The following is a 27,016-nucleotide window of genomic DNA, read 5'->3' as shown; positions in this document are numbered from 1 at the left end:
GGAATCGAGATTGATCCAGATAAAGTAAAAGCAATTCAAGAGCTCCCACCACCTAATACAAAAAAGAAGTTCGAGGCTTTTTGGGAAGATTAAATTTATATCTCGGTTCATTTCTCAATTAACTGACAATGTGATCCAGTGTTCAAATTACTTCGAAAGAACAACCCTGAAGTCTGAAATGAAGAATGTCAGGAAACTTTGGATATTATTAAGAAATATTTATTCAATGCCCCAATTTTAGTATCACCAATACCTGATAGACCATTAATTCTTTACTTGGCGGTCTTCGAAAATTCGATGGGATGTGTACTAGGACAGCATGATGAATCTGGAAGAAAAGAAAAAGCTATTTATTATCTGAGCAAGAAATTTACCGATTGTGAAATTCGATATCCACCAATACAAAAATTATGTTGTGCTTTGGTGTGGACTACTCGAAGACTCAGACAATATATGTTATACCATACTACTTGGTTGATATCCAAACTTGATCCTTTGAAATTCTTAATGGAATCACCAGCTTTGACAGGCAGAATGGCTAGATGGCAGATGTTATTATCTGAGTTGATATTGTATATATCAACCAAAAAGCAATAAAAGGAAGTGTAATAGCTGATTTTCTGGCCAGCGTGTATCAAATGATTATCAGCCTTTGAGTTTCAATTTTCCCGATGAGGATTTGTTGTGCATATCCATGAATGAAGAAGTCAGAACAAATGATGCATGCATTTTGGAAGCTTTACTTTGACGGAGCATCTAATGCTTTGGGACGAGGAATCGGGGCAGTGTTAATTTCTCCAGAAAATATTTATTATCCCTTTACAAGTAGACTAGAGTTCTTTTGCACCAATAACATGGCGGAATATGAAGCTTGTGTCATGGGATTAAAAGCAGCTATAGAAAGAAAAATCAAATGTCTCAAATATATGGAGATTCATGTTAGTGGTGTATCAATTGCGAGGAGAATGGGAAACAAAAGATCCCAAATTGTTGGAATATCGAAATTTTACCCTCGAATTAGTGAAAGAATTTGAGAGAGTTACCTTCAATTATCTCCCTCGAGAAGAAAATCAAATGGCAGATGCTTTGGCTATATTAGCTGCTATGTTTCAGGCAACTAAAAAAGTTGATATGATGCCAATCAAAATGCAAGTATATGAAATTCCTGCACATTGTTATAGCGTGGAAGAAGAGGTAGATGGTAAACCATGGTATCATGATATCCTGCAATATATCAAAAATCAAAGTTATCCATCAAATGCATCGGAAATTGATAAAAGAACCTTGAGAAGAATGGCTGCTGGATATTTTCTTGATGGCGAGATTATGTATAGAAGAAGCAATAATCAAATGCTATTGAGGTGTTTAAATACCAGTGAAGCTAAAAGCATCATTGAAGAGGTACACAGTGGAATATGTGGAACACATGCAAATGGTCTTTCCATGGCCAGAAAAATAATGAGATATGGATACTATTGGGCTACCATGCACACAGATTGTATTGATTATGCAAGGAAATGTCATAAATGCCAGATATGCAGACAAGATTCATGTACCCCCATCTCCTTTACATGTAATGACAGCACCCTGGCCATTTTCTATGTGGGGAATAGATGTCATTGGTGCAATCACACCAAAAGCATCGAATGGACATTGTTTCATCCTTGTGGCAATTGATTATTTTACCAAATGGGTTGAAGATGCTTCATATGCCAATATTAAGAGGTCCACAGTCTGTAAATTCATAAAGAAAGAGATAGTTTGCCGATATGTCTACCAGAAAGGATCATTACAGATAATGCTCTGAACTTGAACAACAAAATGATGACCGAACTTTGTGCACAGTTTAAGATCAAACATGCAAACTCAGTGGCATATCGTCCAAAGATGAATGGGACAGTTGAAGCAGCAAACAAGAACATCAAGAGAATCATTACAAAGACCACTGAAACTTACAAAGATTGGCACGAGAAGTTACCTTTGCTTTATATGCATACCGAACTACTGTTCGAACATCTACTGGGGCAACACCGTTTTCTTTAGTCTACGGGATGGAAGCAGTCTTACCAATTGAAGTTGAGATTCCATCACTTCGAATATTGAGAGAAATAAAATTGGATGAATCTGAATGGATTCAAGCTAGATTTGATCAATTGAACCTTATTGAGGAGAAAAGATTGAAAGATTGCCATGGACAGATGTATCAGAAACGGATGATGAAGTCTCATGACAAAAAAGTACATCCAAGAGAATTCCAAGAGGGTGATCTAGTACTAAAAAAGATTTTGCCTATACATAAAGATTTCCGTGGGAAATGGATGCCTAATTGGGAAGGGCCATACGTTGTAAAAAAGGCCTTTTCCGGAGGAGCGTTGATCTTGGCAGAAATGGATGGAAAAATTCTGAGAAATCCAATAAATTCAGATTCTGTCAAGAAATATTATGCTTAATGAAGAAAAAAAAAAAGAGGGGTCAAGGTGAAAACCCGCAAAGGGCATCTTGTAACCAAAGGAAGGATTTGAGTTGAAAACCTGAAAAGGCGGCTCAAATGCAGGTTGATATTAGGCATCTGGCAATTGAATCCTCTCAAGATTTGACAGTTTGGGAGAAACTTCACATCTACAAGCATTTTGACAACGTTTGAGATCTTCAGACAAAAGCTTACATCATTTCTCTAAATTGTGTCAACTTGATTAATTTAGAAATACTTATGCTAATAATTGTTGAGACATTTGAATTTTTATCATTCTTATGCTTCCATAACTTTGAATACAATTCTATCTATTTCAAGTTCAATTTATTTGAGATTCAATTTATTTCGAAAATTCAATTTACTCTTTTATTGAATTAACATAATTTGAAATAAGTTAAAGATTTCTGAATATCACTTTATGTTAATACCTTTTAAAAGCATGGAATAAAGTAAGCAAATCATCACCATCTTAAAGCCATGAACATCAAGATTGTTACACGGGATGCTACCGACAACAAGGTCGAATCCGCCAAATCTACTCATCAATTGCTCCAACCGATCACCATTCAGTTCTTGCACATCTGTTTTCAAAGATATACTAAACAGTAGAAGGCGACCTTTGCAGCACTGATTCCAGTAAAAAGAAACAAGACATTGATATCACTGGGAAACATGTCTCTATACAGATCCTCGTATATGGTTTTTAAGGAAACCTAGAAGCATTTCCACCCCATCAGGTTCAAGTGGAGCAACTTTATCCCTTCCAACCCATACTAGATTCCATTTTCAGCACTCATCAAGAACATACTTCTGGACACTCGAATGTGGCTCTTTGTCATAAGCTTCAAGAGCCTTAAAGATCCTTTCTGTCAATTTGGCACTTCCTGTACATGTTTATAAACAGTTCAACTTTGTTCTTAGATTCCAAGAAAGCCATCATTTCTTTGTCAATGGAAAAGTATCAGCACATGGAGGAAGCAGAATAAGAGAAGATCTGTTCTTAATTGGCAGAATTATGAATATAGCCTTTTTTAGTGTAGTAGCATGAAAATGCTTCAAATCTATAAAGTCTGGCTCTACATCTAATAAGTACTGTGATATCCCAGTCCAAACATTAACTGGAACAAATGCAATGTGCTCATAGCATCTTCTGGAAGTGTTCTTTGAGTTATCTGATCTGGTTTGGCAGAACCAATCATTGAAATTGGAAGATGAATATGCTCATAGTATCTTCTGGAAGTGTTCTTTGAGTTATCTGATCTGGTTTGGCAGAACCAATCATTGAAATTGGAAGATGAATATGCTCATAGTATCTTCTGTAAGTGTTCTTTGAGTTATCTGATCTGGTTTGGCAGAACCAATCATTGAAATTAGAAGATGAATATGCTCATAGCATCTTCTGGAAGTGTTCTTTGAGTTATCTAATCTGGTTTGGCAGAACCAATCATTGAATTTAGAAGAGTATATGCTCATAGCATCTTCTGGAAGTGTTCTTTGAGTTATCTGATCTGGTTTAGTAGGAACCACATAACCAATCATTGGAATTAAAAGATGAACTGCATGATCGTCTTCATTAAGAAGTTTCTTTTAAAGCTTCTTTTGCTTATTTCCTTTCCAAAAAAAACATAGCCCAAGTTTCGCCTTTGCTTGTAATTGGGATCATTGCATAATGGCTTCCCATTTTACCGGAAGAAATGTGTCGGCAGCCTTAGTCATTTGAGCATCACATATAAAATTTGTCAATTTTGCAATTGATGAATCTGGACCACATCTCTCCATGGCTATTGAAGCTTCAGCTCTGAGAATCCCATTTTTGTCAAGTATAATTTTATTCTCCTCATCAGAATCAGAATTCAAGATTTCTTGGTATTAAAAGAACTATCGATATCTGTGAAATCATCTTGAAAGGACATTTCATAATCAGATGAGTTGTTATCAGAATCAACATGTCACATGCAGGCAAGCTTTGCAGGAGCCTATACTATTGAGTTTTATTCTCAAGAGATTTTGTGACATTATATCTACATTTGTCAAAGATGATAGATTCTCTGACATGAAGAAGAAAGATTTATTGGGTTTCTACAACTGAAGAAATATTCAGTTCACCAATCTGAAATCAAATAACTTAACAATCATGCATCATTTAGGCATTTGCAAAAATAGGTGCATTTTCATTCATTCTCATCCATGTTGAATTTTGACAGAATTTCAAAGATTTTAGCAAAGATTTAAATCCATCACTTGATGGATTAGCTTTTCCAGTTCGAGTTCATAATGAGAAGAATCATCTGAAGAAGGATGAAGAAGTTCATAATGAGAAGAATTTGTTCAACCTTTTGCTCAAATCTATCACTTGATGGATTATCTTTTCCAGTTCGAGTTCATAATGAGAAGAACTCATCTGAAGAAGGATGAAGAAGTTCATAATGAGAAGAATTTGTTCAACCTTTTGCTCAAATTTATCACTTGATGGATTAAAATTTCCAAGTAGAGTTCATAATGAGAAGAACTCATTACTTGAAGAAGGATGAAGAAGTTCATAATGAGAAGAATTTGTTCAACCTTTTGCTCAAATCCATCACTTGATGGATTAGCTTTTCCAGTTCGAGTTCATAATGAGAATAACTCATCTGAAGAAGGATGAAGAAGTTCATAATGAGAAGAATTTGTTCAACCTTTTGCTCAAATCCATCACTTGATGGATTAGCTTTTCCAAATCGAGTTCATAATGAGAAGAACTCATCTGAAGAATGATGAAGAAGTTCATAATGAGAAGAATTTGTTCAACCTTTTGCTCAAATCCATCACTTGATGGATTAGCTTTTCCAGTTCGAGTTCATAATGAGAAGAACTCATCTGAAGAAGGAAGAAGAAGTTCATAATGAGAAGAATTTGTTCAACTTTTGCTCAAATCCATCACTTGATGGGTCAATTTTTCCAGAAAAGTTCATAATGAGAAGAACTCATCAGGAGAAGAAGAAGTTCATAATGAGAAGAGCTTATTCAACCTTTTGAATGACTCTATCACAGAAAGAAAGAGGTCAACATCATCCCCAGTGGAAAGTTCATAATGAGAAGAACTCATCTGAAAGAAAGAGAAGAATTATTCAACATCTCCATACTAATTAAGTGAAGTCAAATGAAAAAAAACTTATTATCTTTTCGTCTTTGCTCTATTCTTATTAAGAATAGCAAAGAGGGGCAACTGAAGATATTCATTTTTTTCATTTTAATGTTATTTATTATTATTATTATTATAATTATTATTATAATTATAATAATAATTATTATTATTATTATTATTATTAATATATATTATTTAATATTACAAGCCCAAAATGGAGGCCCAATTACAAATGGTGGCCCAAATCCAGAAGCCCAATGGAAACCCTAAACCAGATTAGGGTTTCCCTCTTCCCCAGCCGCCTCGCCTGCTACCGTTGGATCTGGCAAGATCCAACGGTACAGATGGTTCCAGCAGGAAACCCTAGGGTTATGATACCCTAGGGCCACGACGTCGGCCGCCTCTCTGACCCGTCCATCCTGCTGCCACGCTTCAACAGAAACATCCAGAGGAACAAGGAACGACGTCCACGTTCCAACCATGGGTGAGTCACCACCTACGGTCCGGTGACTCACTGAACTTTACCCTTCGGACCGGTCCGATGGCCACACCGGTGATGGCTATAAAGCCATCACCCAACCTGCAAAGACAAAAAAAGAAAAAAGGAGGAAGAACCGAGAAACCACAACAGAGACAGAGAGAGATAGAAAACAGAGAGCAACATCCCACAACCAGCAAAAACCAAAAAGAAAGGAAAAGAAAAGAAAGGAACTTACCGAGGAAGCCACCGGACCCCTTCGAACGTCACCAAAACCTTCAGAAACCGAAGGTACTTCTTTAGATTCGCTCCGATCAGGAGCCATTTAGGAGAAAAGAGCACCGGAATCGTCCTTAGGACGGTCCGATCTATCTAATGGTGTAAAAATAAAATTTTCCGGCCACCGAATGCGGTGGCCGGCGGTGAGGGTCACGGCGGCAGACGGTTTCCGTCCGGTGACCGGCTTCCCTCCGGTGAGGGAAGCTAGAGAGAAGGGAGAGCTTTTGTTCATTATCTCTCAGTTAGAGAGAGAATGAAAACTGGAAAATGAAAGAGATGGCCCGAAGGGCCGGCCGTTTTGGGCATTAAATAGCCCTTCCCGAACGACGTCGTTTCGGGGAGGGCTATTCGTGTAATTATTAATAGTTAAATCCTTTCCGCAGTCATACTAGTTTATAAACTTTACATTTTAGTCACTAAATCGAATTTATAATTCTTTTAATTTGATCTCTAATTTTTTGTTTTATTTATTTTAGTCCTTTTTATTAAAATAATATATTTAGGATAAATAACAGATTTAGTCCTATAATTTTAATAATTAATATTTTAATCTGAATAGTATGTTTTAATTTATTTTATTCTAATATCCGAATTTTATATAATTTTATTTTAGTCACTAAATAAATAAAATAAAGAAATAGCATGTTTAATCCCTATAATTTTGATTAATTATGAATTAGGTTTTTAATTTTAATTTTACTATAATTTAGTCATTTATTTTAAATGTTTTCATTTATTTTACTGCTTTTAAATATATCGTTCTAGTTGTATTTTTATTGTTTTAATTTTACTTGTTTATATATTTAAATATTTTTATTATTATGTATTCATAAATATATATATAATAAATAATAATTTATTTTTTTAATAAATTATTTTAATATTTATTTTTCAATATCGAAGAAAAGGACAGTCTTAATACAACTGGATGTCCTATTCTGGTATTTTAAAATTAAAAAATATAAAAAAAAATATTATTTAATTTTATTTAAATTAATATTTATCAATATCAAAGAAAAGAGCTGTCTTAAGGCACCTAGAAGTCCTTTTCCAATATTTTTAAATATTTTTTATATAATTTTGAAATAATAGGATTATAAATTAAATATATTTTGAATTTTTAAAATTTTTAATAATAGAGACAATTTATAATTAAAAAGTACCAATTTTGGGCGTTGTAGGGGTGATAATCCTTCCCTAAACGTAACCGACCACGAATCCTTTTTTATTATTAAAAAGAACGAATTTTTGGTTATAAATGCAGATCAGTTCATTTTTTAATTGATGTTTTCTTAAAACTCTTTTAAAAAATAATTTTTAGGTATTCGACCTACCTGACCCAAAAGGCCGATGGCGACTCCCAAATTATTTTCAAAACCATTTATTCACATCAATTTTCCCGCCAAGTAATATTTCGTGCCCGGATGAAAACCGGTTACGACAGGAACCATTCAGCACTGAATGATGAATCGTTCAGTATTCAGCGCATTTGTTTCGCACCTCTGAATGATTCAATGATGACTGATTCATCAAAACAGTGTTGAATGATTCAGCACAGAAGTACATTCTGAATGATTCAGCACAGAAGTACATTCTGAATGATTTAGTACAGAAGTACATTCTGAATGATTCAGAGCTATTATCAAACAACATGTCACATTTAGAACTAATTCATTCAAAGCCTCTGAATCATTCAGCGCTTAATCATTCTGAAGTAAACAAACAGTCCCTTAATCTTTTCATTAGTTTAAATATTCAGATCTAATTTAAAATATTTGTCAAGATAAATAAATTAAAGACTAAATATATGCGTACCTTCTGTATTGTATATGGCTAGTTTTAAAAGAAATGGTGCCAAATATTCATTTGATAAATATATATTCATTTACAATTTGACTAATATAATAACTTTGTATGGGTGTATATTTCGTACTCCTATCTGTTGGACAAAGTTGCATGATAGAAAAACTTTGGGACCAGAGTTAGTTACAGAGACTGAGGATACTGTCCGATTGATCCGTGATCTCTTGAGAGAGGTATTTGATAGGAAAAAATCATATGCAAATCAATGACGGAAGGATATCAATTTTGAGGTAGGGGATCAAGTTTTTCTCAAGGCATATGTGGAAGAAAGTGTTAAGATTTGGACGTAAGGGTAAATTGAGTCCGAGATTTATTCGGTTGTATCGTATTTTGAAGAAAGTCAGATCTGTTGCTTATCAGCTTGAGTTATCTCCCCAGCTCAGTCTCACTCATGATGTTTTTCATGTATCCATGTTGAGGTGATACCGTCCAAATCCAGGTCACATCATTCAGGTTGATGAGGTAGAGTTGAGACCTGATTTTTCCTATGAGGAGAAGCTCGTTCAGATTTGAGACCGGGATGAGAGAGTTCTTCAGAATAGGCGTATTCCAATGGTCAAAGTTCAATAGAGTAACCGTGGCCCATCAGAAGCTACTTGGGAGACATTGGAGTCAATGGAGGCTCAATTTATACATCTATTTTCATCAGGTAAATTTCGATGACGAAATTTCTTTTAAGGGGGAGAGTTGTCACACCCCAAGATAGGACCTAAAATTTTCTGAGGAATAAATTATTTTTTTATTTATAAATTCGAGACCAAAGTGAAATTTTGGATTAATATCGGATTCAAATTCAAAGTATCAAAAGTTAGAGGACCTAGAGTGTAATTTCACCATTTTTTAGGGAATATAAGACCTTACCGCATGCTCCTCTGCTTTGTACACAGGGTAAGCCCTTACCGGGTGTACAAGTGGGTGTACGGTTCTAGGGATTTTACACATTCTGGTGATTGGATGGGGGTAGTGTTCATGTTTTTAAAACATGTTCGACAAACTGATTTTTACTGAATTATTTTTATCTGAATGTTTTTATACACCGCAAGGATCACACTGGACTTTTTAGCTCACTCCGTAAATTTTAACCTTTTCAGATAGCAACAGACCGTAAACTAACAGACTTGGCATCAGGAGAGATTGACTACTCTTACTTTTGTAACACAATATGTTTCTATGTTGGAAATCCTAGAATTAAGGGACTGAATGTAACATCCTCAATACCAGATTAGTGATTAAATTATAAAATTACAGAATTTAGGGATAAAAGTAGAATAGTTGAATAGTTCAATGATTTATGTGGAGATATTTAGTAATTATTAAAAGAATGAAAGGGCAAAATGGTCATTTGACTTGGAAATGATAAAAAAATGATATATATGTATGTGGGGATAAGGATGAGGAGATATTTTCTCCACTTCATCTTCTTCTTCTTCATGTACGAGAGAAAGAGAGAGCCAAGCTTGCAAAGGTGAGTTTTCTATTTTATTGATTATTTGTTGATTTAAAGTTTGGGTTTTGATCATTAGATGATAACTAAGCTTAAGGAAAGCTTAAGTTATCTTAAAATCAAAAGATAAAGGAGATAGGGAAGATTTGGAGTTTTTGAGTGAAATCTTGAAATAGAGTTGATAAGTTGAATTTGAAGTTAAATTTGACTTGTCATCAACTTAATTAAGAAATATGAAGTGATAGAATTGAATTTAGAGTATATTGAAAATTGGGTATGATTATTGATTTTTATATGGAGAATAGGATTTTGAGGTTTGAGTTGTGATAAATGAGTAGATATTGGTTTAAGTATGTATATTTGAATTAAGAATATGAAAGAGAATGAAACATGAAGAATTGAAGTTGGAAATAGTGAATTTTCGTGCATGAACAGTGATTTCTGGGCAGGTGCATCGATACAATATGAGTATGTACCGATACACTAAGACAAATTTTGAAGGTGCATCGATACATTAAGGAGTGCATCGATGCATGGGAATTTCGAAGCTATTTTGTGTACCGATGCACCCATAGTGCATTGATACACCCCTAAAGGAAAAATGGAATTTTGGTTCATTAAATTAGCCTAAGTTATTAATACCAAGTTATAAGGTTTAGGCTTCTGAAAATCATCTCGAAATTTATGTTATGTAGATATCGACCCTAAAAGAGTTAAGGAACAATCAAAGAGTTAGGATTGAATCAAAGCGAGGCTAAGGTGAGTGCACATTATTTAGTATGATGTTCAATGGAAAATAAGACTTGTGATAAGTCTATTTCCAATAGTAAAATGCATGAATTCATAGAAGTATGTGTTTGCTATGATTTATATGTGTGCATGAGTATATGTGTTATTGATATGAATATGGTAAGTAAAATGGATTAATGGTGATGATAAGAATAATAATAAGCATAATGAAATGATATGTATATGTGAATATATGTATATGAGAAGACATAAGAGTAAGATATAAGCAATGTAACAAGAACTGTGAAATGACATGAAAAGTTGATATAAGCTATGTAAAAGTGATTTACGTGACTATATGTATTGATGTGTTTTTGGATATACTATAAGATTATATGTTTATGTGATAACATGAGAATATGAGATAAGTCATGTGGTATTAACATAAGAAATTATATGAATGTAAGAGATCATATGTACAAGAGATAAGAGAGATGAATGATAATACTATAGGGGTATGATAAAAACCGTGAGCCTATATAAATATGTGATATGAATGTGATATATGTGATGTATGGGAATCATATGAGAACAAAAGATGACAATGATTTATATGCCATATGAACACAAGAAAAGTGTTATAAACTAAATGACATATGATTATGAAATCATATGAAAAGTGAAATGTGCATGTGAATATGTGAAATGTTATAAATGATAATGCCCATGTTATGTGATATGAGAGCTAGTGGTATAGTTGGCATGTCAAGAGTCGAGGGTTTACCTATGTTCTACGGAACATATGGACAGAATTACCTATGTCTTTCGGTATATATGAACAATATACCTATGTTCTAAGGAACATATGGATAATTTACCTAGGTTCTTCGGACCTATGGACAGTTTCCGAGGTTCATTATGACCTCTGGATAGGTCCTTCGGGACATTTATATGAGATGTAGTGACAGCATAGTGGTGCACAACCTCAATGTACTCACATACCTTAAGTTCTCAATTGTATACATGGGCTTTAAAGATAATAAATAACTTGATATGATACTATGTGTGCTCTATTGTTAAATGACATGGATGCTCGATGGTGAGTATAGAAAGGTTCATCATATGCTTACATGATATAAAGGAATTAGTGATAGTAATATGAGTACTGATAAATACTGTTAATGGAATATGCTTTTATATGATATGATAGTATTAATCGTTTATGTATTGATATGAGTAGAGTAATATCATATGTTTTCATGCCTCACTAAGTCAATGACTTATCGTGTGATTGTTTCACGCGTAGGTTTCGAGAAGAGAAAGATTGGAAAAAATTATGCAAGACATGTCAGTTTCTCATTTCCAAATATCAGATCAGAAAAGAAATGTATAGTATGTATTTTGTAATAAGGATAGTGGCTGGCATGTAAATAAAGGTTTAAATCCGATATGTTCTAATTGGTTTTGTAAAGTCATATGATCGAGTTTTGTAATGTTTTAAATGTATTTATGTAAATGTAAATACATAGTAATGAACGGTTAGTTTTTTACGAGTTTTCTGTATGTTTTACGAAAGTACTGTAGCATTACTGTAGCAGTGCATCGATGCACTGTAGCAGTACACAATTTATATTCACATTTTTTCATTGTTCATGGTATTGTTCACGGCACTGTTCATTATTGTTCACAGTACTGTTCATTCCATATTTTATTGTTCATAAAACATATATTTTCTTAAATTGGTTATGACGAACACAATTCAACAATATATGATCGTATTTTTTTTAATATAAGTTCAAATGTTCTGTTATTTTCCAAGAATAAAGGTTTTGAAAAGACAATGTGACATCTCCGACTCGTATTCAGGTCGGATACGGGTTGGGGTGTTACACTGAATCTTCTTCCTTATTTTTAGGAGTTAACTTAGTGTAAATATGTCTCTAATTATAGTTCTTAATTTTTAGGGATACTTTCCTATTTTTTGCACTAATTCTTACTTTAAAAGATGTAATCTGATGTTAGAGAAATATCAGAATCATTTTTCTCAAAAATTGTTCATGGTGTTAGAGTTGTAGGGATATTTCTGATCCATTTCTTTAATTTTTCTCCCGTGTCTTGTTTTTCTATCATGGCAAACACTGGATATATTTCTGATTATGAGACTTCACAATTAACTTAGAATGTCAACCAAGAACTATCTCATAGTGATGTTAATTCGTCCCTCACAATCACTAATCACCGATTAGATGGGAAGAATTTTTTACAGTGGTCCCAATCGATACTCATGGTGATTCGAGGTCGTGGGAAACTAGGATATATCAATGGAGAAATTCCACATCCTCACCTTACTGATCCTACATATGCTACATGGGAACTCAATAATTCTATTGTCATGGCCTGGCTAATCAACTCCATGGAGAGTCACATAAGCCGAACCTACCTCTTGTTCAAGAATGCAAAAGAAATGTGGGATGCAGTCAAGGAGAACTATTCTGATATAGGAAATGCTTCTCAAGTTTTTGAAATCAAGCTAAAATTAAAAGACATTCGGCAAGGAACTTTTGAAGTTACACAGTACTACAACAACTTAAAAGTCTTATGGCAGGAACTCGATATGTACTATAAAGTGGACTGGGGTTACGGCTTGGAGCACACCAAGTTCATGTCACATCTCAATAAAGAACAAATCTATAAGTTCCTAGCAGGGCTAAACCGAGATTTGAATGAAGTTTGTGGTCGTATTCTGGGTAGGACCCCTATTCCAACTATTGGAGAAACATTTGCAGAGGTTTGGAGAGAAGAAAATTGTTGTCGAGTAATGATGAGAGATTCCAAGGAACCAAAACCTGTGACCAATTCTGGTCATAGTCCTACTGAATCATCTACCCTGGTCTCAAGGGACCCTCAATCTCAAAAATTTCGAGCAGGGAATGATTCAAAACTAAGTCGCTCAGGAGATCGACTGTGGTGTAGCTATTGTAACCCTACCGGTTACACAAACGATAAATGTTTCAAGTTCCACGGTTATCCTGGTACAACAAAAATTCAGAAGGAAATCAAGGCTCTTTTATCCTTGGGCAACTCATCCACTGCGACCCCTGTACCTAATGAAGACGTTCAGGATGTTCACCTAATAAAGTCCCAACTTGAAACTCTTCACAAGTTACTCGGTGCATCAATAAGCCATGGTTCCTTGGCTATTCAAGGTACTGCTTTTAATATTACTTCTGAATCTAGTAATCATCCATCCTGGATTCTAGATTCGGGAGCATCAGATCACATGACAGGTTATTTATCATTATTTCATATGTATGCCCCCTGTCACAACCAATCTCGAATTCGGATAGCTGATGGTTCATACTCATCTATTGCTAGAATTGGGGATATTCGACACACTAAGGACTTCTTACTCGAGAAAGTTCTTCATGTCCCGAATTTATCTTGTAATTTACTGTCAGTAAGTAAACTTACTGAAGACAAGGTTGTTTGTGCTGAATTTTCTGCTGATGGTTGTATTATACAGGAACAGAAATCGGGGAGGATGTTTGGCACTGCTAAGGTTGATGATGGACTCTATATTTGGGATGACTACAAGGACAAGAATAAAAAATTAGTATTTGCTCTCTCTGCTTCAAACGAGGACACTATCATGATGTGGCATCGTCGGTTAGGACATCCAAATTTCCTATATTTAAAGTATTTACTCCCTATGTTATTTCGAAATAAAAAAATCAATTCCCTAAAATGTGAAATATGTCAATTGTCAAAACATACCTGTGTTCCTTATCTTTTGAAGCCTTATATACAATCCAAACCTTTCTCTTTGATTCATAGTGACCTATGGGGGCCAAGTCATGTTAAAAACTTCATGGGTGCTAGATGGTTCATAATATTTATTGATGATCATACTAGAGTATGTTGGGTTTACCTTCTAAAAGAAAAAACAGAAACACCAAAGGTATTCCAGAATTTCCACTCCATGATCCGAACCTAATTTGACTCAAATACACACACGCTCCACACTGATAATGGAATGGAGTATTTCAATTATGTTTTAAGCCCCTATCTCTCTGAAAAAGGCATTATTCATCAAAGCTCTTATCCAGACACACCTCAACAAAACGGGATCTCAGAAAGAAAAAATAGACATCTACTAGCTATTGCTCGAGCCTTAATGTTTACCATGAAAGTTCCAAAATACCTATGGGGGAGGTTGTCCTTATTTCATGTTATTTAATAAATCGTATACCCTCTAGAGTTCTTTATCTCCAAACTCCTTTACATGTCCTACAAAAAACCTTTCCCCTATTTCGTGTTCCTATCCTACCGGCCAAGATATTTGGTTGTAAAGCCTTTGTACATAATCACCAACCTAATCAATTCAAACTTGATCCATGAGCACACCTATACGTCTTTGTTGGCTACTCATCCATACAAAAAGGATAGAAATGTTACTCACCCACCTTGCATTGCATATTTGTCTCTTGTGATGTCACATTTTTTAAACCGACCTGTATTTTTTCTGTCACTCATCTTCAAGGGGAGACTCTTAGTGAAGATGAGACTCTTCATACTCTTCTTATTATACCCCCTGAGTCTATCCTTAAAACCACTGTCACACAAAATTCTAAGGGTGACCCTGTCCTCATAACACCAGATTTGAGTGTTCCACTGGAGAGAAATAAATTTCCCAGCGATGAAATCCCCATTGGAAATAAGCTTCAACAACCTAATCCTTCTGAGAAACCCCAGCTACAACCTCCAGAAATTATTATTTATTCTCGGAAACATTTTCCTCTTAAAAATGACACAACAACAGTGCCAAATTCATCCAACTCCGAGGACTGTCCTGTTTCAAATCAATCTCCTGGTTCGTTTGATTTGGATCTTCCTATCACTGTTTTTAAAGGCACAAAAGCTTGTACTCAGCATCCAATCTCTCAGTTTGTATCCTATGGAAATTTATCTAAAGCTTACAAAACTTTTATAACTAATATTGACAGTGTAAAGACTCCAAGAAATGTGAAAGAGGCTTTGGAATCAACCGAATGGAGACACCGAATGGAGACATGCTATTTATGAAGAAATTAATGCTCTAAAAAATAATGGGACATGGGAAGTTACAGATCTACCAAAAGGGAAGAAAACCATGGGTTGTAAATGAATTTTCACCATAAAAATCAAGCCTGATGGGAGTATTGATCGGCACAAGGCCCGACTTGTTGCAAGAGGCTTTACTCATGTAACACCCCAACCCGTATCCGACCCGGATACGAGTCTGAGATGTCACATTTACATTTCAAAACCTTTATTCTTGTAAAATAACTGAACATTTGAACTTATATTAAGAAAATAAGATCTTATATTGTTCAATTGTGTTTGGTATAAAATTTTGAGATAAAAACATATTTATGAACAGTGAAATATGGTATGAACAGTAATGAATAGTGATACATTAACCTGCTACAGTGCATCGATGCATTGCTACAGTGCACCAATGCATGAAACTTCGAATGGAAATTGTGCATCGATGCACTATAGTGCACCGATGCACTGCTACAATATTTTTCGTAAAATGTACATAAATCTCGTAAAAATTTAACCGTTCATTACTATATATTTACATTTACGTAAACACGTTTAAAATATTACAAAACTCGATCCGAGCATAAATACTTAATTTACCGACTTTGTTTACATGCCAACCTATTTATCACATAATAATACATACTATGTAATTTACTTCTGATATGATCTTTGAGCAGATATATGTTGTTACTTTGAACTTAGCTTTGAACCTTCTGCTTCTCAGTACCTACGTGTAAATCACTTACACGCTAAGTCATAGACTTAGTGAGGCATAAACATAATAATAATGCATTTCTCATAAATATAAACATGCAATCTATGAATTCAATCGTATCGTATATGATTCAGTATACATGATAACATATGATAATGCAAACACTTTTAATACCTTTTTATCGTATAAGTATATTACGAACATTTCTATACATACCATGAAACACATATACTATTTCACAACAAAACATACATAGTATCAAATCAATTGATTTATTTACTCTCTTTAAAGACCATGTATTAGCCCATACACACTTTTGAGAACTTAAAGTATGTGAGTACATTGATGTTGTGCACAATTATGCTGTCACCATAGCTCGTATAAATGTCCCGAAGGACCAGTCCATAGATTTCGAAGAACCTAGGTAAACAGTCCATATGTCCCGAAGAACATAGGTAAACAATCCATATGTCCCGAAGAACATAGGTAAACAGTCCATATATCCCGAAGAACATAGGTAAACAGTCCATATGTCCCGAAGAACATAGGTAAACCTTCGACCCTTGGCATGCCAACTATACCCCTAGCTCTCATATCACATAACATGGGCATTATAATTTATAACAGTTCACATCACTTATTCATATCATTTCTTTTCTGTCACATATCACATGTACGTGTAATCATTGATCTTATAATCACATATTTCTTTTCTTCTGTCACATAACATATGTATGTGTAAACATTTATTTCATATCATTTAACACGTATCACAAATGCATGTATTCACATAGATCATTTCATATGGCTTTTATCATTTCTCATTTGTTCATGTAACCTTACATGTCATATCAAGTAATATATATCCATTTCTATGTATTAATGCACACATAGTAATCACTTAACATTTTATAAGTTACTTCTTACCATAGTAACTCCACTATTGGCTCACCGCAAGCCAATGTTTGATCAATTACATAAGTACAATTTAGATTGCACTCACCTTAGCCTTGTTTGCTTTGATTCAATCATAACTCTTCGATTGTTTGTAACTTGTTTAGGCTCAATTTCTACATAAGCATAATTTCCGAGACGATTATCAGAAGCCTAAACCTTATAACTTGATGTTAATAACTCAGGCTAATTTAATAAACCAAATTTCAGCTTTTCTTTTAGGAGTGTATCGATGCACTATGGGTGCATCGATACACAAAATAGCTTCGAAATATCCATGCATCGATGCACCCTTAATGCATCGATGCACTTACCCAGAAATCACTATTCATTGCACGAAAATTCACTCTTTCAACTTCAATTCTTCAAGTTTCATTTCCTTTCATATTCTTAACTCAAATATACATGCTTAAACTCATTTATATCTATTTATTTCATCTTAAACCTCAAAATTCTATTCTCCATATAGAAATCAATAATCATACCAAATTTTCCATGTTATCCAAACTTAATTCTAACACTTCTAACTTCTTATTCTCATAGATGACAAGTCAAATTTATCCTCCAAATTCATTTAAACCTTCTTATTCAAAATTTCACTTAAAACCCAATTTTCTTTAATCTATCATAACTCTTTTATCTTTTGATTTTAAGATAACTTAAGCTTTCCTTAAGCTTAGTTATCATCTAAGGATCAAAACCCATGCTTCAAATCAACAAGCAATCAAGAAATCAAAGAACTCACCTTTGCTTTGAGCTTTCACGTAGAGAAAAGAAGAAGATGAAGAAGAGAATTGCTTAGAAGCTTATCTCTTCAATCATTCTCCACATAGGTATTATAATACCCATTAATTATTATTTAATTATTTTCCTTATTCAATTACTCATTTTCCCTTTGACTCCTTTAATATTTACTAACAACTTTCAGGAAATATCTCCACATAAATCATTAAACTATTCAACTATTCTACTTTAATCACCATATTCTGAAATTTTACAATTTAGTCACTAACCCGTAGTTTGGGATGTTACAACTCAAACCTATGATCTCGACTATGATGAGACGTTTGCCCCGTTGCAAAGCTGAATATGTTCGAGTGCTACTTTTCTTAGCTGTCAACCTTGATTGTCCTTTAACGCAACTTGATGTAAAAAATGCATTTCTCAATGGAGACTTGAGCGAGGAAGTATACATGGACTTTCCACCAGGCTTTGAAGAAGAAAAAGGGCGAGTATGCAGATTAAAGAAGTCACTATACGGACTAAAACAGTCCACAAGAGCTTGGTTTAGTCGGTTTGCCAAGGCTATGACCAACAGGAATTACACCCAAGGGCAAGCAGATCATGCACTATTTTACAAACACTCGGGAAGTGGGAAATACTCTATTCTTATCGTCTATGTTGATGATATTATTCTAATAGGGGATGATTCGAGTGAGCTGTTGAAACTAAAAGACTTCCTCAGCACAGAATTTGAGCTTAAAGATTTGGGGAATCTCAAATACTTCATTGGCATGGAAGTAGCACGGAGTCGTAAAAGCATTTATATTTTCCAAAGAAAGTATGTTCTTGATTTATTGGCTGAAACTGGCATGCTAGGTTGTAAACCTACCGAGACCCCAATGGAGTTCAATTCTAAGCTAGGTAATAATGATGATGGGGAAGAAGTAGACAGGGGGAGATACCAGCGACTCGTGGGAAAACTAATTTATCTATCTTACACCCGACCTGATATTGCATTCGGTGTGAGTGTCATCAGTCAGTATATGCATGCTCCAAAGGAAAAATATTTGGAGGCAGTTTACAAGATGCTAAGGTGTTTGAAGGGAACACCGGGTAAAGGTCTTTATTTCAAAAAAACACCAGTCGTGACATAGAACTTTACACTAATGTTGATTGGGCAGGATCAGTGAGTGACAGACGATCTATAAGTGGTTATTGTAGCTATGTGTGGGGCAATCTTGTGACATGGAGAAGTAAAAAAACAGTCCGTTGTGGCTCGTAGCAGTGCAAAGGCAGAATATCGAGCTTTATCTCATGGTATATGTGAAGGAATTTGGTTACAAAGATTAATGAATGAACTTAAAGTATCCTATGTTAAACCTATGAAGGTATATTGTGATAATCAAGCTGCTGTCAGTATAGCACATAACCCAGTTCATCACGATCGTACTAAACACGTAGAGATAGATCGTCATTTCATCAGAGAAAGGTAAATTCAGGAGAAGTTTGTATCACCTATCTTCCTACTAAGCAACAAGTTGCAGACTTGCAAACTAAAAGTCTGAGTAAGAATGTGTTTGAAGATTTTATTGGCAAGCTAGGATTGATAAATATCTACACACCAACTTGAGGAGGAGTGTTGGAAATCTTAGAATTAAGGGACTGAATCTTCTTCCTTATTTTTAGGAGTTAACTTAGTGTAAATATGTCTCTAATTGTAGTTCCTAATTTTTAGGGATACTTTTCTATTTTTTGCACTAATTCTTACTTTAAAAGATGTAATATGCTGTTAGAGAAATATCATAATCATTTTTCTCAAAAACTGTTCATTCTATATGTGTTTCTGTTATATTTTGGTGACATGTGTTATTACTGTCTTGATATATTTGTATTACCAGTATTTTGATATATATGTGTTTTATATGGTTTTCTGAAATATGTATTCATATATGTTTATCATATGAATCCTTATTATGGATAAATTTCATATTATACTAAGACATGGATTTCAACGTTGTTTTAAATATAAAAATAATTTCTGAATGCGACACTTAACTGCCTAGATCTGGACATAACGTCTAGGTCGAGTCTAAGGGGTTACACGTTCAATGTCAAATGATTAAGAGATATCGTTAATAATAATAAAAAAGACTTTGAGTATGTTGAAATATTCGTCAAACAAAGATGAAAAGCGTTCTAAAGAGTAAATGTTTTCGTAAATAAATAGATGCATAATTTTAAGTGAGGGTACAAAATTTCATAAAATTATATTAAAACTTTTATAACATTTTGGTCGAGCTAAACTGTTTTTGGAAAGGACAGACAACCTAATCTGCTGAAACGTTACTGTAGAGTGTGTTACTAAGTCAAGCTTTAGCTATTTGAAGTGAAGCAGGAGGCTCCTTAAATGGATAATACAAAATCATATTAGCTGCCTTTCCAACACCAAAAAGAAACATTAATTCTTTGAAATCGATATATATATACATATATTAAAATTTAGTGTTGAATTTTTTATATTATTTTTTAAACATAAGACACTCTATTTAGATTTAAGAATTTAATTATATACTTAACAGTGATTATAAGGTAATATTTGTTTAGAATTTTTCTTAATTATTAATAACGTACATACATTATTTTAACACAACTGCTCAAATCCAGAACCTCTAAAAAAATAACACCATCCTTAACCACTATGATTACTTAATGAATTGTCGACACTTATATTTAAATTTTAAACTAATAAGTTAATAATTAAACCTAGCCTCGGTAAATATTTACTTTTGGATCTCGAAGTTTCATCCCAGGTCCATCCATGCTCAAGTTCTTACATCATATGTTAGTTGAGTAATAAATATAAGGGTAAACTACAGAATTAGTCCTTGAACTATAGGATCAATCACATCTTGATCATTGAATTATAAAAAAATTAAATTTTCCCAATAAACTTTTCAAATTAAACTTTTTTGGTCATTAGACCAATTGCTGTCTTTATTTATTTAGGGCTGTATTTTCCTCAAAAAAAACTTTGTTAATTTGATTAAATAATATATTTTTTATCATTTAAAATTCTTTGTTTTGGCACAGAGAAGGCAATAATTGGAGATAAAGAATTTGTTGCAGATAATTGAGCATGAAGACAAGCAACAGAATAATGGAAAACTATGGCACATCTGCTTCTTTAAGTAAAAATAGATCATGCATACACAATGAAGGCCTGTTAATGCCATCTCTTCTTTCATCACCCTATACTTATAATTAGGTTGCAAATAGGCTTTCATGCGACTTTTGCATCCTAGGCTCTTACCTATTATATTTCTTACCGAACCGAGCATGCAAAAGCACCAATGCACCCAAGCCTAATCGGGTTAGTTTTGTATGTCACCCTCCAAGCTACGACTCGTTATCCATGACCGGCAGACAGTCTAATGGTTGGTAACCATTCGAAGCCATACCAATACATATGCCATCAATCCTAGAACCCTTTACATAACTCATGATAATATGTCCTATGGTAGAATCCTAGAAGCGTATGGAAAAAGTGAAAACGTAGAATAATCTTGGAAATCCAATGGAATATATATATATATACATACCCGAGAAACACGTAAAAAACAGTCCAGTAGAGAGTGAGGACCTAATCCCATGCACTTGTGACACCAGGAGCATACACTCCACCGTAATTGGCAGGAACTCCGAATGCAGTACCACTATTTCCTCGCCGTAGTAATCCAGGTTTTTACCGAATGACTCCTCCCGCCTGAAATCACAACCACCAAAATGCCCTCCAGATCGTCGATTCTTGTTACTACCATAAGGAGCTTGAGAGGCATAGTGGGTGAGCCATGCAGGTACTTCTTGATTTGCTTCTTGCATCAGCTCAGCCAGTGGCCTAGCCAGTGTCATATTGCTCTCATTAAAGAAAGCAGTAGCCAACCCTGTTTTACCAGCACGCCCGGTCCTACCAATCCGATGGACGTAATCATCGATGTCATTGGGAAGATCGAAGTTGACAACATGAGTTACGTGAGGTATATCAAGACCCCGAGCAGCCACATCAGTTGCTACTAAAATCGGGATTTTTCCGCTCTTGAAAGATCTCAACGCTAGTTCCCTTTCCTGTATACAAACAACCCAGTGGCATTTATGTAAAGACGTATACCGGGTAAAGGAAGGTAAATAGCATATCACTGCAACAACTTTTTCATAAGCCAAACTAAAAAGGAAAGTTAACATCCCCTATTAGGTACTAGTATTTCAATCAGCAGCGAGAATAAGCAAAATACTTATTAACTCTCACAGATCAGGCTGCTCAACTACCCGGCTATTGGCTAAATGTTTGTATGTACCAGCTTAGGCTCTTAGAAAACTTAGCCGAGACGTTTTTCGAATAGTGAATGGATCTCTAAAGATGAATAGAATACAAGAGTGAATGAATACATACATCACCACCAAAGACATGGATAAGTATATCTACTAGATAACATAATGCAAAATCTAGATCTTTTGTCTAATTCTCTTAATCCTCGAGTCTACATCTGGAAGCTATGTTATTCCAACTCTTTATTCTTCTTGAGGTATCTGTATCAAAAACCCGCGTCTCATGTGAATACAAAAAAAGGAGTCGAGTCTCCAAAGATCCTCCAAATGCATGGAAAAACTTAAAAGGAAACTGGGCATGCCCATGGTGGACATATACTCATATCCGACACTCAAACTTGAGTCTGAGCAACATAGAGCCACTGGAATGGAAGTAATGCCAAATGGAGTAAATAAGACTTGCATATAACATAGGCAACAAAAAGTTAATTATATCAACTAGCACATCAATAAAAAGAAAAGTATATCATTCATTCATTCCACACAACTAAGCCACTTCACTTCACTTCAGCAAATTTATTTCTCAACAAATTACCTGTTGACTCCTATCACCATGGATGGTAGTTGATGGGAATCCATTAATGCACAGCCAGTGCTCCAATGAGTCAGCTCCTTTTTTAGTCTCCATAAAAACTAGAGTCAAAGCTTGCAGCTACGTCAAAGACAAAAAGCTATTAATTGTCACCCCGGACAGAAATTATTCATTAAACAAATATATCGAGTAACACAGTAACTATCTTTGATTGAAAGATATATGGATAAAGGAACATAAGAAAGTCTATACATAGTCGTCTTGCGTTACCTTTCCATGCTCCCCGTTTTCCCTCTGTGCATGCAGAAGATCCATGAGATGGCTTCTCTTATCAGATTCGGGAACAAATTCAACCCTTTGAACAATTAAATCTGTACTTGAGCCAACCCTCCCAACAGCCAAGAATATGTAATTTGAAAGAAAATCGGAAGCAAGTCTCTGCACAGTAACCATTTTCAAAAGAATTATGATTTAATTTGTAAAGTCTTTCTTTTTATCACAGAAAACTCTATCAACATCAAAATTGCATTTGAAAATTATTCTACAGCAAGAAAATATAACATTTTCACTTCATTTTGGGTAGGTACGTTTTGAAAGAGGAATAACACATCCCCACCCAACCAAAATCACATATCAGAAGAACTTGAAACATTTTACAATTACAAGTGTGAAACATAAGAGTGGAAAATGTCGGAAAATACAACTTCAGCACCCAAATAGCAGATAAGAAGTGAATCAACAAAGAAACCATATTTAGCAATTACAACCAACCTGTATCTCTCTTGGAAAGGTGGCACTAAACAACATTGTTTGTCTCACGCTCCGATTAGGCATATCCATTTGTTCCACTATCTTCTTGATTTGTGGCTCAAAACCCATATCAAGCATGCGATCTGCCTCGTCAAGGGCCAAGTACCTAATCGCCTGCAAAGACACTCTGGCCCTCTCTAGCAAATCAACTAGTCGTCCTGGAGTTGCCACAAGAATATCAACTCCTCTCTCCAGCTCCCGCAGCTAAGTATGGAACAAAACATTAGTAAACAATACCAAAAAAGGGCGGAAACAATCAGAAATCAGATATAGAGAGGTAGGGGTTTGCAAGGAGACCAACAAGCCAAAACACACCAGAGACATTTGGAAAAAAAGCGGCGGGGGGGGGGGGAATCCATTATAACATAAAGTGAAAAGCAAGAGAACATGACTATATTTAAAGACACAAATTAAGTTTTCTTGATATAGGACCTATGTTACTCGGTTCTTCATTTTTAGAGCCATTTTTTGTTAAGTACCAAAGTCTGACACTCGTGTCCAGTTTATATCCAAAAATTGGTATGTGGATGCCTCAAACATTCATACCCGTAAACAACACACCCAAGTTCAAGTAACTTATATCTAAACAAGCTAATATCCCTATCAGCACAATACAGCAAAATCACATCTTCCACGGTGAATGCATCTAATAGTTTATCAAACATAACAGACTCCTTCCTTCCACACTCTTAATGAAGATATTATAATTAGACAAAAGTGACAGAAAACTGCAATACATTTGAAAAAAACCAAGAACTAGTTGAATCAAAATCAGCAATGCATCCTTACCATTGTTCCTCTTATCAATAAGTGGACGTCTCCCCCTTAGTTCCAATGGTAAATAAAAAAGTGAATAAATAAACGAAAACCATATTTTTTTTTTTTTTTGCAAAGAAATGCTAAGATCTAATTCACTCTTATGATAAATTTCAAAATGTAACAGGTCAAGTTTGTATTACAAATAGATATAACATAGAAAACAGAATCAATTTAGCATGAAACATGGTTAAAAGAACAACTAAACACATCAAATAATATAAAGCAAGAATGATTTGTAAAACCTAAATCGATACAATAACAACCTGTTGGTTAATCGGTGCTCCACCATAGGCAACCACCACCTTGACACCAGTTTGATATGAGAATTTTTTGGCTTCGTCATGTATCTAAAAGTGTACTTTCATCAGAAAAGCACATTAAACCATTCAAAGAGATACATGTTCTAAGACTCTCACCTGACAAGAAAGCTCTCTTGTGGGAGATAGAATGAGACCGAGAGGGTAAACAGTTCGCCCTCCACGCTGTCTCTGTACATACTGGTCTCGCATAATCCCACTAATTATCGGAAAGCAAAATGCAGCTGTCTTACCAGACCCGGTTTGGGCACAAGCCATCAAATCTCTTCCTGCTAATGCGATAGGGATAGCATAACGCTGAACCGGAGTAGGTTTCACATACTTACACCTCCTAATGTTTTGATTCATCGTTTCACCTAAATCTATCTCGGCAAAAGTATTTACAGGTGATGGTACATTTTCACCACTAATTTCCACCGGAATATCATCATATGCATCGAAATTGATCCCTGTGTTCTCTTGTTCACTAAAACCTTGTTTCATATCATATACTTTATCATCATTAACAAACGAGTTTACCTCCCTTTCTCTGCTATCCCAGCCTCCACTTCTATTGTTCCGATCATTGGCGCCAACATCTCGTCCAGCTGCAGCATAACCATTCCCCTGCCCCTGACGCCCGGATTCAGGCCTAGTCCCGCCACTGCCGCCCCAACGGGACCCACCAGTGTTCCCATTAAAACTCGGCCTCTCAGTGGGCGTACCTGCCGGGGTAGGTGCGTCGGCAGCTGCACTGCTGCGAAGGTGGGGAGGGACATAAGTGGATCGAGTTGGACGAGGTACGGAATTGTTGTTTGAAACAACAGTTTCAGACGCAGACTTTGCTACAGAATCTGCCCATGAAGTTCTCATAATTTCCAAACCCAAGAAAAAACCCAGAAAAAAATAGAAAAATCCTAATCAAACCCCAAATAAAAAAAACAAAAACCTAGAATTTAAAATCCTCTCAAATGCCTACTTATCCACTCCCTTTCCGTAGATCAAACCTAATCAAACGAAAATGCAATCAATATAAACAAAAAGAAAAGAAAATGCAAAAAGAAAAAAGAAAAAAAAAAGAAAGAGATAAGAACTTACAAAGAGAAACAAAAAAATAAAAACCCAAAGAAAATCAAGGAGAATTGATCAGAGAAACAGCAGAAAAAGAGAGATTTGGTGTTTGAGAAGGGGCAGTGGGTACCTTTATGGTGTTGGGAAAATTGAAAACAAAAGCTTAATTTGATTTCTTGGTGTTTTCTTCTCTTTTCCTTTAATTTTCTTTGTATTTTCTTAGGCATTCGATGTTGCGTGCAGATTGCAGCTCAGAAAACGAGAGAGAGTGAGAAAAAATCTACGAAACAGAGGTTGGTGACCGTACAATTTGGGGGCTTCCATTTCTAATTAAAATAAGTACCCTCCATAACTGACCGTTGCCCTTTGCCGTCTTATATAAATATTTGTTAACTACCAAGTATTATAATTATTATTACAAACCACATTTTTATTATAAAAATACTTTAATTGCATTACATGTACTCAAACATAGTTTAATTGTCAGATTTATTTTCAATTTCAAAAATTAATCTCATTTTTAAAAATATTATTTTAATTAGAATTTTATTAGTATAATCAAACTTTAAGTATTGTACACTTACTGTATGGTAAGTTCGGATATGACAGGTTAAAAGAAGAAAGTATTCTATTAAAATTTAATAAAATGATTTATTTTTATGTTATATTTAAACTGTCTATACAACATGTGTACATGTAGAGAAGATTTTTCTATTCAAATTTGATGAGTTTCGATTTTTAAACCGACATGATTAGGTCAGTGTTTTTATTTTATTGTTTGAGTTTAAGTTTTTTTCTTCTTCAAAAAGATAAGGTTAGATTCTAGTTTAGTACAAGAAAAATTAAATCTGACCCGACTCAGATAATATTATACTTATCTCCTATGTATTTATGGATAATTGATTTTAAGTCTTCCTAAACACAGACAGATACAAGTGGAAGAGTGTAATAATTGGGTTGAGTTTGGATGAAGTCCTCCTATACACTTGTGTTTAACATTTGATTCATAAAAATATATAGGGTAAACTATATAAACGGTCACTAATATTTGAGTAAATTTTTGTTTTTACTACTGATGTTTCGAAAGTCACAAATCGATCACTAATATTATCATTTGTTAGAAATTGGTATCTCGACGTTAACGGCTGTTACTGTGGGTAACGAAAAACTGACATGGAGTGTTGATTGCTGATTTGGCATCGTTTGACCATTATTTTGACCTACCATTCTCTTCC

General features: G+C 34.6%; 1 pseudogene; it reads right to left on the bottom strand.

The window, feature by feature from the left end:
- Window positions 1–21,025: 21,025 nt before the first annotated feature.
- LOC120158094 lies at window positions 21,026–25,717 on the bottom strand (annotated as a pseudogene).
- Between the last annotated feature and the right edge of the window lie 1,299 nt (window positions 25,718–27,016).

The sequence above is a fragment of the Hibiscus syriacus genome, unplaced genomic scaffold (genome assembly GCF_006381635.1).
Source record: "Hibiscus syriacus cultivar Baekdansim isolate YM2019G1 unplaced genomic scaffold, ASM638163v2 tig00111303_pilon, whole genome shotgun sequence".
Taxonomy (NCBI): domain Eukaryota; kingdom Viridiplantae; phylum Streptophyta; class Magnoliopsida; order Malvales; family Malvaceae; genus Hibiscus; species Hibiscus syriacus.
The sequence above is the reverse complement of the archived record's forward strand: the minus strand, read 5'-3'. Positions and strand labels throughout refer to the sequence as shown.